General features: G+C 34.2%; 1 protein-coding gene and 1 long non-coding RNA gene across 9 annotated transcripts in view; one reads left to right on the plus strand and one right to left on the minus strand.

The window, feature by feature from the left end:
- The window catches only part of sdk (sidekick cell adhesion molecule), a 44469-nt gene that overhangs the window by 20762 nt on the left and 10034 nt on the right, over positions 1-13673 (minus strand). The gene's annotated exons all lie outside the window — the stretch shown is intronic.
- LOC147657412 (uncharacterized) lies at positions 2585-6478 on the plus strand. 2 transcript variants are annotated; one of them, XR_015292516.1, is made up of 4 exons: positions 2585-2819; positions 3735-3856; positions 4128-4302; positions 5204-6478. It is a non-coding gene; the product is annotated as an uncharacterized LOC147657412 (long non-coding RNA). The 2 variants fall into 2 exon arrangements; XR_015292517.1 differs by lacking the exon at positions 5204-6478 and having other exon boundaries at positions 2604-2819; positions 3701-3856; positions 4128-4632.

The following is a 13673-nucleotide window of genomic DNA, read 5'->3' on the forward strand; positions in this document are numbered from 1 at the left end:
ATAACGTTGAAGAAGCATGTATGTTCTTTTCATCAGCCATCCACACACAATAATGTCATTCTGCTCCTTATAAGGGTACACAGGTGTGAATACGTACGGTAAGCACACTTTTCGTCTCTACGAGAGTAGCCTCTACCCTGTTTGCAATTCATTAGAAGTAAAAAGAGCAAGGCACTTGATGCGAGTGGTACTTTCGAGAAACAATTGAAGCAAAGAAACGAATCATTCGAATCAAAGAATGGACACATTATTTCACACTTCGAAATAATAATTAAAAATTCCTACTAAATTTCTACAAATTTATACGTCTTGCATATACAAAGATCATACAAATTATCATTGACCAAAAAAAACAAATCATCGATTTGTTGATGTTGAACGATATCAGCTATAAATTTTTCACAAAAATCATTAAAAATTTCGAAACCAGAATAATGCAATCAATTGTTCATACACAAAGATAAACAAATTACGAATAAACATTGACCAAAATTGGATCGATCAAAGTTGAACGATACCTAAAAAACTCCTAAATTCGATTCCAGATTTAAATAAATTTTTCACAAAGATCACTAAAGATTTCGAAATGTGTTACCGAGAACGATGCACCTTTCGCAATCAATTGTTCATACACAAAGATAAACAAATTGCCACTAAACATTGAGCAAAAACAAATGAATCGATACCCCTAAATTCGATTCCAGATTTAAATAGATTTTTCACAAAGATGATTAAAGATTTGGAAACGCAGAAGGATGCACCTTTCGCAATCAATTGTTCCCACCGAAACAGCATTACGTTCAAGGTTCGTTATGCCAGGGTTATTTAAATCGGATCCACTCTCACCGCATTGTTTACGCTCAATAGAGAGCGGAGGGCGTGCTTAACCTAACCCAATGCTTGGCTTGGCTCTCCTCGTCTGTCACGCGTGTGTGTCGCCTCCTGCTCGCGCGCGAGGAGGAGAGTGGCCCAAAGGGAATCGTGGGGACATCAGAAACAGGAACGAACGAACGGTGCATCGACCCTCGAACACGTGGCACCTCGGTCGAATCCGTGCCTGTTCCTCCTCCTGCGACCATATGCGCTTGGCTTCCTGGCTGCACTTCGTTTATAAGTGCACTTCATCGCCGGCTAAACCGGCGGCGGGTGGTTATTTCGAGGCGAGGCCCTTTAACGAAAAAAAAAAAAAAAAAACAAAAAGAAAAAACGGGAGAATTCCCACCCCTTTCGTCACCCTTTGTCTACCGCCGTTCGAAGCTGAGTCAGCCATCCGCCACGCCAGACTGCCAATACCCGAGAAATCGCTGAATTTATTCTTCCTTCGATGTATGTACGTAATTCTTGTGTAGTATAAGGGTAGATGGTTTGACCGTTTTGAGAAAATATTTCATGGATCAGCGGGTAAATTGTCGAATCTTTACTGCTGGAAAGCAGTAAACGTTGGCTTGGTCTGGTATTTGTATGGTAAGTGGAACTTGATCCTCGAAGCAGCAAGAACTCGAAACTTGGGTGCTTTGAGGATTGGCAAAATTGTTTGTTCTCTCTAAGTGTGTTAATTGGATTAAATGGCAGCTTTTCTTGTATATATATATATATATGAAGACTGTGTATCGAAGTAAAGTGAATTTTTAGAAGCGACAAAGTATGAAAATATGTCGATAAAATTCATAGATCTAAAGTTATTATCGGAAGATAGATTTTTCCATCTACATTTAACAACGATAACAGGACAATTCCGAGAAGAACTTCTGCTATTAAATCACAAATTTTCCGTGGTCGAAACGAAGCTAAATTCGTTGAAATCGAATCGAAACTTTCTATTTGAATAAATTCACGTGGACACGAACAGGCGTCGATAAAGAATCGACGTATGGTGGATCGATTCTTTTGATGAGCGCGTTCCAAGAAAACCATGCGTTCGATAACCGAGAGGGCGACTCGAGAATATTCATCTTCACACGAATATTCACACGAAAGGAAAAAAGCCAATATTCCCTCTTCTGATTAAAATTAAAACATTTTTCTACAGATACTTAAACAGATAGATCAAGAACTTTAAAATATAACAATTCCAATTTCAGATATTACAACAAAAAATCGATCGTAAAACGATCGAATCGATCGAATAAGTCTCGTGCCACTTGCTCTCCCTGCTCGGCCAAGTGAACGGGATCCGCTCTGCGCACGCAACTGTGCGATCCACCTATTACACGCTCCTATGCACGCAGAGACGTAAAATCGTTGAAATGGTCACCCCGTGCGAACAATTTCGACCGAATGAAAATCCCACCACCAGCTCGATATAGCATTTTTCGTATAATATACACGGCGTGTGTCGTCCACGGTGAACGACACCAACGGTGAAGTGGGTGGGTGGACGCGTGGCCGTTTCCGCGGTCACGATTCCATTCCGACTTTGGAGCACGGGCCGGTGGCTTCTGAATTCCGATCCCGACCGTGAACCTCGTTCATTTCGGTCGGCCGTATCTGGCGGACGGCCAAATATCTCTCTTTCCGTCCCGGTAACGCGTCTAAACGGCCGCCACGAGACAGAACCGGCACTTCCACCGCCCTGCCCCTCTCCAATGCAATCGCGTTCAAGTGCATTACACCGGGGGTCCAATGCCGATCCGCGTCGTATTCTGAAACCAGTTTCTCGCGGCTAGATAGACGCGTCCTCCTCTGACGCGTCTAAGAAAAACGGCGGAATTATGTAATTTTTCAATTGGAAACTGGACTTTCAATTCTTCTGGTTTCGTTGTTGGAGGTGCTTGAAAATGAATGATCGAAAGGAAAATGGGCAAATTGTTTTAATTTACGTAAGTGTTTTACGCGAGATATGATGTAAGAGGAAGATTGGTAGATTATTCGTTAAAAATTGGAAAGGAATGTTTTGGAAAGAAACGTAGAAAAAAAGGAAAAAATGCAGAATTCGTTTAAAAAAAAAAACAAGGAGAAAATATATATTCGAAAAGAGGTCAAGCTTTATCTTAAATTTCTTTACCGCCGTGATCTTTCTGGAGTAATAATTACGAGAACCACTTTGAATAACAAAATGCGAAGTGAAAATGATTATCTTATTCCAAGATTGAAACGATGCACGTGGTATTACTTTCATGGAAGTAGAGGAGAAAAAAATGCTGTGGCCGCAATTAGAATAATCTCGGTGAACCGAGATGTTTTTTGGGATTTTTATCGCGGCCGAAAATCGCGAGCCACGCTTTTAATCCATTCGAAAGAATAATTCGTGCAACCCTGTTAGTTTGCTCGCGTGCATGTAAAAGATTTCTTCTGACGAATGAATAATGTTTGTTCTTTTAAATACTATATTTAATACGAGATAACAGCAATGGTAAAATTACGTTATAAAAATATATGATCTGTAGAAATATTATAGTAATTATAGAAATGTATCATTCGTAATTTTTGTTCTTTGAAACGATAAATTTAATCAATATGAACAGTGTAATTAACAATGAGAAAAAATTATAAAAATGTATGATCTGTAATCTACGAATATTTAAACAGATTTGTATTGAAAATTATAATTGAAACTTTGATTGAAAATGTATCGAGTCGAAGTTAAAAAATAACATTAATTCTTTAAGGTTGATTAAGATAAAATTACTAGAAAATCGATAAGACCCTACATACATTAATTTTCTAGTAACTTTATGCTGTGTAATTTTCGTGTCAACAGAGTGTGTAACTAGAAATCACATGTTTTCACGTAGAATGGGCAATGTGCATAGAGTACAGTGTACACACGTTCAAGAGTCGAAGAGTAACTCGTTCACCGGAGCAAAACCTTGAATTAGCACGGAAGAAAATCACCGACCATTCAACGAACATTCTCGTAAGTTGGTGCATTCCCACGACTGAACCTTCATCCCTTTTATCGTCTATAATTTTATAGAATCTAACTTTCTTTTACAAATTGATAAAAATTTAAGGAAAAAGTTTTTTAAGTATTATATTAATCGCGTAATAATTTTCTTCGTACTAGTGTGTCGCACACTTTTAATCATAAATTACGTAACGTATCATAAAGAGCAGATATTAAGTGAAATAAAAAATACAAAGTTTCTCCATACGATGAAATTAACTTTACATTTTTTTTTTTCTAGTTACATTACACATACACTTATCTGGAAAAAGAAAGCAATGAAATGTAATAAAATTATAGATAAGAATATAAATATATTCCAATAGAATGGGGTCAGAAATGAGGGTAGGAGAAGAAAGATATGGTAATACTCCTTATTGATGCGAGTAATCTGTAAAATGGGGTCAGAAACGAAGGTAAAGTAGAGGAAGAAAAATATGATTGTTACCATTCCATATCAATGTGCATTTTTATGAATTCGAAATTCGATTCCGCTTCCCTTTCGAATCGTTTTTTATTTCAATTTAGAAATTGAATCGAAAGTTTCAAGATCGAAAATTTTTAATTTTCAAAAATTGGAAAATTTTATATAATAAAACGGTGAAAAACAATTTTTTCATACTTGAACTTAAATAAATAATATACCATAATAAATACATCCCATCCAAAACGATCAATAATTACACATTTTCTTGAGAAAGGAAAATAAATAAATCATTGTTGTCGATGTGACGACAAGAAACGAAGTAACGGTTAAATAAATTATCTCCTGCCCCAGAACAATATTCAAGAATACGGTTCTAACAGGGTTAACCGTGCGAATTTCATTATGCACGTGCAAACACGTGAGGATGCGGCCTAAAACGGAGTGTTTAAAGTTCATCGAACAATCGGTTGAAATGAGGCAACTGTAGGTTCACGATACATACAAATAGGACCTGAATTCGTAGGCATCGCGTGTCTACGCCTGGAATAGGAAGCCCTTTGAAGGGAAATCCTACAGGAGAGGGGAGAAAACGCGGTACACGCTAATATTTTTACGCCATCGAGTCACGAGATGTCTTTCTCGTCTCCATCCTTTTTTTCTGTCGATCGTTTAATTACGTTTCGATCCTGTTTTTCTTTCCTTTTTTCTTCCTTTTAAAGGAGATTCAACGAAGGTTCAGAAAGCTTCCTTCGTGCGGTTCGCTTTTTTTTTTTTTTAAAGAGGTAAAACCCATAATTAGGTTGCTCGATAGGGGATGAGAATAAATGAAATTGGAAATAATTGAGAAATTCTTGCCAAATGAAATGAATATTAATTGAGTATCTTTTTAGATAAAAAAATATACAAAGAAATCGAGGAAAATTTAATTAAAAGTAAATTTCATCTATTCGAAGAAAAAAATTCTAATTTCGAGGACAGCCGATTAATAAATTTTTCCCCGTACAAGACCAACCATTGACATACCACGTTATCGATAAGAAGAAATAGTCGATAAAAAGATTTGGGCAACTGGAACAGGTGTGTATAAATTTCCAAATATTTAAGTTTCAATGGCGAGATTTGTTATATAACTTTGAAATATCTGGGAAAGGATTTTGATTATTAAAATTGATTTTTTCCATTCTCACGATATGTTATACACAATGAAGAAAGAGAAATTTCTTTCGATTATTTATGTGGGAATCGAATACTGTTGTAACAAAGATCTTACGTTCAACAATGAAATGGAAAACAGCTACTTATAACTATGTAGTAGTATTATATACAAATTAAAATATCTCTGAAATTTATAAATTAATAATGAACTTGGAATTAATGTTAGACTCTCATCTCTTCTTATTATATTTAATGAATCATTATAAATATGATATAATTGTACGCGATAAACGATCGTTGAAATTCCTATTATATGTAATAATCGACACTTCTCTATTGAGCAATTAACAAGGTTTGCGAGTCTGATAAAACCGATAACCGATTCCAGATTAGGGCACTGAAATCAAAGTTCCGCGTTGCATAAGGTCGATCGATTAACTGGAGTATCTATATAACGGTTACTGCACTTTGTTGAGTCGGAATTAGTTCATCGCTTCTTAACCCGACCGTTTTACCGAGTTGGATACGACGCAGCTTGCACGAGTAAAAGTGAAACAAAAACTGGAAAGCAATCGAGTGTAAAAACAAAGCGTTTCTACGCGATACCTTAAGCAAATCGAATTTGATGAATGAGAAAAATTGTTGTATACTTTGGGGGAAAATGAAAAGCAATCGAATGAATGAAGAATGTAGAAATGTCAAAAATTTTTAGTTATAACGTGATCTTGTGAGATAGATAGTGAAGTGAATTAAATTCTTGTAAAATGATAAAATAGACTACTTTCTTTAAAAAATTAATATTTTTATTAAAAAATATTAAATATTAATATTTTTCTTTAATTTAAACGAATAATTAATTATCAAGCTAAATAATTATATACGATTCTTCTTGGAAAAATAAAAAATAATTTTTTCTGGTCTTAATAAGTTCGTCCCTGAGAGATTGACTCAACTTAACACTTGTTTAAATTGTAAATATTTGTTCGGCCAATAAAGATTTATATCAGTAATGAGATAAATTCTTTGAAAATAAAACATCTTGTCCATTACACAAGAATTCCAATTTTATATATATATATATATATATATATATATACTAACTATACTAACTAACTATACTATATATATATACTAATTATTGAATTTCATAAGAATTTAAAGATATATATATTTAAAATTTGTATTATGTGAGATATCTATTTTTTAAAATATTAATATAAATAAGGAAATTGTCTTATGATTATTAGTTCAAATATGCATCGAGAAAACTATTTATGTGTCTACTTATTTTATGCTACGAATGGCATTCAAGTGCCTCTTACATCCCAGCCCACGACATTGCAATTACTACGATCAATTATTTATCCCCCTGTTCGTGCCACGCTGCGTGAATTCCAACCGACAATCGAAGGACGCACGAAGAGTTAAGTGGAGGAAGATTGAGCTTTGAATCAAACCATCCCATTTCGTGACCTTGAGCGAATCCCGTCTTACAACAAAGATCTGCACGAATACTGCGGCTTCAAAGATAAAAATTAAAATAAAATTGAAAATTTCATGATTAAAGTTTTTCTATTAAGTATTCGATAGCTAAAATTTTGAATCGTCGAAATGATTTTCAAACGTAGATCATTTTCTCAAGGAAAAGAAAAAATTGAATAGCAATTTCCATTTCGAATAGATTGCGAAAAAATTGCGTTTCTTTCTCGTTCTTCGATGTCTTCTTTTATACACGATAAAATACCATCCGAGACAGTTCCCTTATTCATTAGATTAATTTCATTTCGTACAGTTAATGGAAGAAGAACGGACAGAGAACGAGTCCAATTTGGCACACAAACTCACTCTATGCTCGGTCCATCTTGAGTGTCCTTAACAAGCAAGAAGAACTAGGATGAGTTTTCGTGTAATCGACTCGTTAAATTAAGTTTAGCTAAGCTAGGCTATATTTTCTACAAAAAACCTTTAAACATTCGAGTTATTTTATGTTGTGATAGCTATCAAATTAAACAAGTACCTATGTTTTAATTCTCCACAATGAATGCATATTCAATATAAATGATCGACCGATGATGAGCGTCTAGAAAACAATATAACACACGAAGAATGCCAATTAACTTTTCCTAGAATGTTAAGAATTTTAATAATAAAAACATATATAAATATAAAATTCACTAGAATCCAAGAAACTAGATAAATAAATTGTGTATAATGCATTATATAGTCTTACATTCGTAAAAAAGATTTATATTCATTAGAAAAGCATAAACGTTTTGTGGCATCGTTAAAAACATTTCATACATCGTTTGATAAAATGTAATGTAAAAGCGTTCAAATACGTTCTTAAAATTATCTCAACAAAAAGAATTATTTGCGCATACATACAGAGAGAAACATACAGAAGAGATTCTAGAGCGATAGGTTAGGTTAGGTTATGTCTCTCCGTATAGAGTCTCCTCCATCGATGTCGTGATAGCAGTTTCTCTAGCAGTCAGTTCCTTTTCTATCCCTTCTCCGCGATCCTTCCACAACCGTCCTGGGTGTCTCGCCTTTTATTCTTTTTCTTTCCTAGCTTCTTCGACCTCTCTTTCCACATTTTACCTTCGTGAACTTGGCTCACTGCTTCGTCTCAACCTCCCTACCTTCTCCACCAGCAGCTAACCCCCCTCCACTACTTTTTCTAGTGTCGTTCGTTTCTCGGACTCACCGATGGGACTACGTTATACACACGAGCGCGTATTCTACAAATTGTTCGGTCAAGAACGGCGAGGCGATCGTACGTAAGTACTACTACGAGAGTTCGTTCGCGAGAACGATTTCATGAGACTGTAATTCCTCTGCTTGACGAGACAGGAAATACTTGTCTGACCTGTGTGCAACTAACAATAAGAAAAGGAAAAGTGATCATTAAGGGTTCCGGGAAGACGCTTCTTAACCTATTACTTTACGAAATTTTAGTGAGAATTTTAAATGATTCTTCTCTTAATATTTTAAAAATTATAATTTATATGCTATACAAAAAAAAAAAAAAATAATTACTAAATAAAAACTTATTGTAAGCATAACATAAAAATTCTCTCTGCTTCAAAATTTCTTATAGAAGATAGAAGCTGCGTAAATTGTCACAGTTGGAACTTGAATGGATACAGATTATTCGTAGAGGGTGTTCACAAAGATAACTTATACCTGGATTTTTTAAAAGAAATTCGAATCTGTGTAACAGAATATTTTCACCATTGTTACGATGTTACTTGGGACTTACAGCTGCAGGATTTGCCGCATTGTCGATCGAAGAAGAACTTTCTCTGGCATCTGTTGGAAATTGTTCCATCAAGAATATAAATGCATTCTGAAGATGAAGGGAAAATAAAATTCTCGAATCTTTTAATATAGACGTAATTTCGTGCTATTTGATCCAGAAACCATAAAAATCTGGAAATCTTTCAAATGAAAATTCACTCGGACATTGAAGATTCTTAATTTCTTAAAAATCTCTCGTAGTTAATTCTTCTTCTTCTTCTTCTTCATCTTCAACTCTTGTTATAATAAGAAAGGCAAGCACGTAATGTTAAAGTTTTTTCCAAAGAGAAGAAAAGAGAAATCACGTTGGTTACACTTCATCGCTTCGTTCACGACAGGTATATTGCGAAGTCAAAAGCGAGTACCGGAAACACAGTATCACGGTAAAAGTGGCCGTACTGTATGCGCTGAACGGTAATAACAGCGCACGAACTGTGGACTAGTGTTACACAATCAATTGTACTCGAGTGGCCAAGTTTACGAAAATAGTTTCAACAATTTCGTTTCGTTTTGTTTTCGTTTCGTTCCACATGTACTCCTTTCTGTAATCCTTTCTCCCCTCTGCAATTTTCATTTAATATATTTTATGTATAATTTAAAAGTGACACGTGTATATATATTGAATTTTAATATTTGAAATTGAGAATTTGTTGAAAAAAAAATTTATAATTAATCGAACAATTTTTTGGTTCACCAAAATTTTGATAATTTAATATTTTTACCAATTTACTATCTTATAGCATATTGTTGCGAATACAAGCAATTTCCATTCTCATAAATATGTATATTTTTCACGATTCCAAGTTTTTTTTTATCTTCATGTTCTGTTCAACTAACAACAAGTTTAATGCGTGAAAAGTGAAAATAACCAGTGAATGGAGTAGTAAGTACGTTGGCAATGCGTACGCTCAAGGTCTCTATCAGCAGGAAATTCTCGGTTACGTGAACCCGACTACGAAAGGACATTAAAAGTGTAACAGTTCCACCGGTTTATTATACCGTGTCAGATAACGAATCTCATGTCCAAAAAAGATCTATTTAACCTGGTGAGATAACTTCGAGCCTCGTTCCAGTTAAAACTATAAAATGTATAAAGCGTATGAAAATTACAAAAGTTAATTAAAAAAGTAATCTTAAACTTGCTTTTTTATGATGGAAAAAAATGTAAAAAGAAGAAATCTAATTTATTTTCAATCTTTTTTATTTTTTTTTTTTATAGAAAAATTATAAGCAAATAAAGCGATATTTAAAAAAAAAAAAAAAAAAGAAAATGTACAAAAATAAGTAAAAACAATAAAGTATAAGAGAGTCGTGTGAAAATTTTAGATATAATTAACCTTCTTACAGTTAATAGCGAAGCTGCATTAATTCTCAAAATGCATGCATATATGAGCACGTAAGTTAAGTGCACTTTCGTCTTTACAATAGACATGCTCCGTAATTCATTACAAATAAAAAGAGCAGAGTACTTCGCGCGAGTGGTTCTTGGCCCTTGAAAAACAGCCAAGGTACAAAATCGCGTTACTTTAGCCGTGTTTAACAGTGACTCGCTTGTTCACATACTTCAGGATATTATCTAAAAGTTGTTAACATCTTTTTTTATATTTTCTTTAGGATCTTCAATTTCTCTCTCTCTCTCTTTCTATATCTATCCTTTATACGCATACATATTTCTTGATTTTGGATTATTTTTTTCCACTCCATTGAACAATTAACTTTCATAATAAAATGCTATATATAATGATTCGTTGAGTGATTCGTCTGTCTAGTTAGCTTCGATTTATTAATTTTTCAGCAACAATTTTTCGTGTAGAGTAAGTTTGAAAAAAAATTTTTCAATACAGAATAAATGATAAAAATTTAGAAGAGCGGGAAAATTTTGCTGACAAATTTATAATTCAATTATCGAAATAAACCATTATCCTTGTATACGCGGAAAACAGAAAGAAAGATTAGCAACCAGTGTTCTCTGTTCACCATTCTCGAGTCATGAATTTCAGAGCTGTTTAAGACCGTCTTGATAGGCTGGGCTTCGCTCGGTTCAAAGAAGCTTATAGAGCCAGGCTAGTCTGAAAGAGATCCCCCTCTCTTCTCCACAGTCTCTCCTCTATTCTCCATTGTGCGTCTCTTTTTCGCTCTTTGAACACTCTAAGAGGGAGGGAGAGCAAGAATCTTTCAATACGACCTCGCGAATCTTGCGAGTAGCGGTCGACAACCTAAGACGAAAGGAATTGACGGAAAGAAAGAAAGAAAAAAAAAAAAAAGAAAAGAAAAGAAACGCGAAGGAAACGAAAAAAAGATGGAAAACGAGGCGTGACAGAGTTTAAAACAATAAACTTGTCCGCTGACGACTGCACACGATGCGTACGAATATCAGATGCGAGGGAAAGACGACAGGTCACGCGTTTCAGCACTTTCGCGCGTCTAAACGTGATTCTGCACTTGTTACAGATCCTCGTGTCATATTGCGGCCGAGTATCAGTGCAGCGATGCGATAGAATTTATCTTAGATGCTTTTCGAAACTCAATCTCGAATTTTTCGAATCGAAAAAACTTTCCGCTACGTATAATTCGAAAGTTTGAAGATTTTTCACTCTCTTTTTTTTTTTTTTTTTATACAATCTTGCTATTATTTTTTTTTCTTCGATTTCGTTTAAAAAAAAAAGTTGCTTCAAATTTTGAAAGATTTCAAAGACTTGATGGATTCCATCTATCCGGATAAAATTACAAATCATCGCACCATGTGTTGCATCATGAGAATACGTAACAAGTGAGTAGACGCACCATAATATACGAGGAATAGAGAGGAATTTCATAACGGAACATCGTCCATAGAGAAGGCGCGTACAGCTTTGAAAGCGTTTACTCTTTTATTGCGTTATTCTTTTTTTTTTTTTTTTTCCTTGCATTCGGTAGGACCATTTCATAACAAACAACACGTGGACGATAAATTTCTATTGGACAAGAGAGACGGGTTCCCGATACCATTGCTGCATCCTTGAATCGGTATGCAGCGAAGAGAGGCGGATGAACGAATACGATTGGCGTGCTACCAAAAGGTAATTTGATGGAAAAGGAAGGAAAACCGTTTCCATGGATTTTTTTTTCTATTTCGTTTTTCCTCCTCTTAGATTTCTTTTCAATGAAAAACATTGACATAAATTGCTATAATCTTCGATCTTTGCCCAGCTTATGAATTTCAATTTTTTCTTTAACCATTGTGTAATATGTCATCATGTGTATATATAAAATTAAGTATATAACATGTCTTGGTGATAGAAGAACACTTATTATAATATTTAGGGGATAAATTAAATTATTGGTATTGGTTCCTAAGTAAAAATGAGATGATCATTTTATAATGAAAAATATCATCGGAGAATTGAATCGTTAATCAATTTGGATTTACGTGGATCTTTTTCTGATCCATCAAGATGTTCTTTCTCAGTTAAAAAATCTGTATCATTAAATTCTTGGTATCGGTTGAAAGTTTGATTTCTTCGTATCGCGAAGGCTCATCGAGCTCCGGCTATCGAGGGGTCTTGAAAGGATTCCTTTGAATCGAGTCACTGTCCGCGCAGCATACTGAGGGAACCGTTCGCGTCTGGTTTAGTCATTGCTTGGAAATCTACCGAAGAAATCTACTTTTAGGGTTTATTCCTAAATTCTGAAATGCACCAATATAGATACTGATAAAATTTTATCTATTAAACGCTTAAAATTCCTTTTTCTTTAAAATTCCAAAAGCGAATAATTGTAACATTGCAATAATAAATTTATGATAAATTTAATATATATTTAATATATATTTTTTTTTTTTGGTAATTCATTGCTAATTATTCTTAAAATAAATAATTTCGAAATAAGTTTCAAAAGTAGAAGAGAAAAGTAAGTACATAACCTCTAATGTTTCACACGTTGTATCATAACCTCTATCATACCTTTCGAAAAATTTCAAAAGCATTCCAAGCAGTTTAATATTGATTTGAATTTCATGATGCATTAATATTTCTGATCTAATTCTTTAAGCTTAATTTTTAAATTTCAATGAAAAAAAAAAAAAAAGAAGGGAAAAAGATAGCCGATTGCAACACGAGGCAAAAATCGGTGCGTTCCTTTCGAAAAAATTTCACAAGCGTTGGAAGAAAACTTTCATCGAGGAGGGGAACGAAAGTTTCGAAAAAGCGAATTGGTCACGATCCGCTGATCGATTCGCGCGTACACAACGGGAGAAATTAAACGGAATGCTCGCGTAATCCTTGGATTTCTCGTCGGAACATTTTCATCCTTCGCTTCCTGTTCATTTCCAAGTCAAAGAGATGGAGGGAACTGCGAGGGAAATGCGAGATCAGCTAAACGTGTCGTTCTACCTAGGCCGGCTTTAACGTTATGTAAAGTGATTCTTTTTCGCGAAAAAATAGCGATGTGATTGGTCTATGCGAAATATAAAGTTCTTTTATCAAATTTTTATTCCATGAAAATCGAAGGGACGTATTTTTATTATTCTTTTTTCATTTAGCAATTTCGAATTCTTGTTTGCATCGATGCAATTAGAAAAAGTATCAAATATGAGGAATATGATGACACAATTTGAAAAGGGGATAAATCAAGAAATGTTATTCGTGAAATGATTTTTCATAACAGATTCTATATCTATTTTTATAATTATATAAACGATACTATTAAATAATAATTAATGTTGCAATTGTAAAAATACTTTCTCTTTCGCTTTACATAAAAAGATAAATCGAAAATATACATATTTATTATGTTATTTAACATATCTCTTAATCGTTAATAATAGTAAACCCAAAAGAACAATCATTTCCACAGCACTTGGCTTAAACATCAAATATCAAGAAACAAGTGGCAGAGATTATTCAGACTAATTCAAAACCCATTTTC

The sequence above is a fragment of the Apis florea genome, unplaced genomic scaffold (assembly GCF_048593485.1).
Source record: "Apis florea isolate Af1SG1 unplaced genomic scaffold, ASM4859348v1 contig_3158_pilon, whole genome shotgun sequence".
NCBI classification, from domain to species: Eukaryota; Metazoa; Arthropoda; class Insecta; order Hymenoptera; family Apidae; genus Apis; species Apis florea.